This window comes from Chaetura pelagica, unplaced genomic scaffold (genome assembly GCF_000747805.2).
Source record: "Chaetura pelagica isolate M959 unplaced genomic scaffold, ChaPel_1.0 scaffold840, whole genome shotgun sequence".
NCBI classification, from domain to species: domain Eukaryota; kingdom Metazoa; phylum Chordata; class Aves; order Apodiformes; family Apodidae; genus Chaetura; species Chaetura pelagica.
The window spans coordinates 227,574-230,619 of NW_009951813.1; positions in this window are offsets into that span (position 1 = coordinate 227,574).

Genomic DNA, 3,046 nt, shown 5'->3' on the forward strand with positions numbered 1-3,046 from the left:
CGCTGCTCCCCGCAGTGATCGCCTCTGGTCCGGCTGCTCCTGCAAGGGGGGAGGAGAAAGAGGTGAAGAGGAATCGCTCGATGGGTCTGCCCGGGATGCTGGGAATTCTGGGGGTGGTGGGAGCGTGGAGAGCATGTGGGCACTGGGAGCAGGGGGGTGCCAGGAACATGGGGATGCTGGGAGCATGGAGAGCACAGGGACCTTGGGAGCATGGGCATAGTGGGAGCATGGAGACCATGTGGACACTGGGAGAATGGGGATGCTGGGAGCATGGGGGTACCAGGAACATGGGAGTGCTGGGAGCATGGGGGTACCAGGAACATGGGTGTGCTGGGAGCATGGGGGTACCAGGAATATGGGGATGCTGGGAGCATGGGGGGACCAGGAACATGGGAGTGCTGGGAGCATGGGGGTACCAGGAATATGGGGATGCTGGGAGCATGGACAGCTTGTGGACACTGAGAGACTGGGGATACCAGGAATATGGGGCTGGTGGGAGCATGAAGGGCACAGGGACCTTGGGAGCATGGGCATAGTGGGAGCATGGAGACCATGTGGACACTGGGAGAATGGGGATGCTGGGAGCATGGGGGTACCAGGAGCTGGGAGCAAGAGAGCACACGGACTTTGGGAGAATGGGGATGCTGGGAGCATGGGGAAGCTGGGAACATCGGGACCACAGAGATAGCAGGAGCATGGGAATGCTGGGAGTGTGGGAATGCCAGGAATACAGTGACCACAGGGACAAGGAGATGCCAAGAGCACGTGGAGCACATGGACACTGGGAGCATGGGGATGCCAGAAACATGGGGGCCACAGGGATACTGGGAGCAGGGAGATGCCAGGAGCAGGGGGAATATGAGCCCACAGGCTGCACCACATCAGGGACCAGCAGCTTCACTCTCCTCCCTCCCCCACCTTCTCCCCCTCAAGTTATTTCCCTCTTCCCTGCTCCAGAGCAGGGGGAGGGCTAAGGGGCTGCCTCTGACCATGTGCCAAAGCCTCCAAACCCCCATCCATCCCAAACCCCCATCCCAAACCCCATCCATCCCAAACCCCCATCCATCCCAACCCCCCATCCCAAACCCCATCCATCCCAAACCCCATCCATCCCAAACCCCCATCCATCCCAAACCCCATCCATCCCAAACCCCCATCCCAAACCTCATCCATCTCAAACCCCATCCATCCCAAACCCCATCCATCCCAAACCCCCATCCATCCCAAACCCCCATCCCAAGCTCCCAGAGCTGTGTGGGGCAGCAAGCACAGCTGGGACCCCTCTGTGCCACGGCTGCACTGGCACAGAGACACTGAGGTGGGCACAAAATGACCTGTTCCTGGTCACCCAGTCCTACCAGCCCTTCAGAAGGTGGCACCAGCAGGGGGAAGTGACCACCTGCCTGTCTGCTGGGGAAACTGAGGCACAGCTGTGGGTGAAAACCCAAACCAAGGTCTGGGAAAGCCCCAGGTGGGGCCTGGAAGCCACGGTGCTTCCCAGGCTGCTCTGCTCACTAAAACACCACCTGAAACCCTAAACCAAACATCCCATTGCCCTCGAGCTGCTGGTCAGAGGCATCAACCTGCACCCGGGCAGGATTTTAGCTGAAAGAGGCGTTTTCCCAATCTGCTGCTGCCTCCTCCTTCAGGGGGGCAGGAAACTGCCCCGCTCAGTGCACCCACAGGGTCCTGTCCTCACACCCACCCAGACCCAGCTCCACATCCAGGGATTTACAGGCTGTTCCAGAGGGCACAGGATTTCATTTACCCAGTACCTTGTTTCCCAGAAGAGCGAGGAGGTGCCGGAGCTGCTGCCAACACCCACCAGTGACCAGCCTGGCAGGGAAGCATCAGCCAGGCTGGCCCCACAAGTGATGCCCCATGGCAGAAGGAAGCTGAACCCCACTCTGAGCTTGTCCCAGGCCCAAAACAGCTTTACAAATAAATAAAGAACCTCCTGCTGACAGAAACCTGTGTCCTGGGAGCACCGTGGGTAACGTGGGGCTGGGACTGCACAGCCTGGGCAGGACAGTGTGTCCTGGCACTGTCAGGGCTGGGAATGATGCCCAGGATGTTCCCAAAAAAGAGCTGGGGATGCTGCTTGGGATGTTCCCCAATGGGGGACGTGCCACCAGTACAAACCAGGCTCCATTGCAGGGTGGCCCCAGGCCAGGGATGCTCAGGAGGGGACTCCTCACGATGCCACGTCCTCAACTGCCACGCACCAGCAGCTGGGTGGCACAGCAGCCTGGAGGCATCAGAGGAATCATCATGGAGATCCAGCAATCAAAAGCCAGAGACAGAAACCAAGGAAAACCCACTGACCACTCTAATTTCACTCCCCAAGATGAATGAAGCACCAAGAGTCAACAACCAGCGTCGCCAACAGCAGAAAAATAAGATATTAAGGTGGGGGTTTTTTTTCCTTCTCCCCTCCCTGGTCTTAATCATCTTAAGGTGTTATTAGCATCAGAGGGAAGGAATTAAAAGATATGAGCTTCAGGATGACAGAGTGTTCCTGGCACAAGGCTGTCAAGCTGTGACAATTTGAACAAGGGAGATTTAAAGGAGAAGAAAAAGAAAAAGAAAGAATAGAAAAGAAAGTCCCAACCAAACCAAACCCACAGCCCGTGGCTGAAGGGGGTTGGGGTGGTGGAGCTTCCTGGGGAACAAGGGGATCACCCTGCAAAGGGGGAAACACCAGAAAACTCATTAAAACAAAAAAAAAATGAGGGTTTTGAAATGTTTTGGTGTGAAAGGGAAACAACCCGGCCCCTCAACCAGGTCCCAGAGACTGTGGGGTTTTTTTGCCTCCAAGTTTTTTTGCCCTGATTTAGGTCCCACCCCCGTTTTTTCTAATCACCATCTTTTATTCAGCTTCTCTTCAATTGATATTCAACCCTCTAAATGCTTTGCTGGCTACCTGGGGATTAAAAAAAGGTAAAACACCTGAAATGCAAGAGCTGAGCAAAGGCTCTTGAAAACCACCTGTGGGGCCTGAAAATGAGACACCCTCTAGGGTTCCTGCCCCCCAGAATCACCCTGA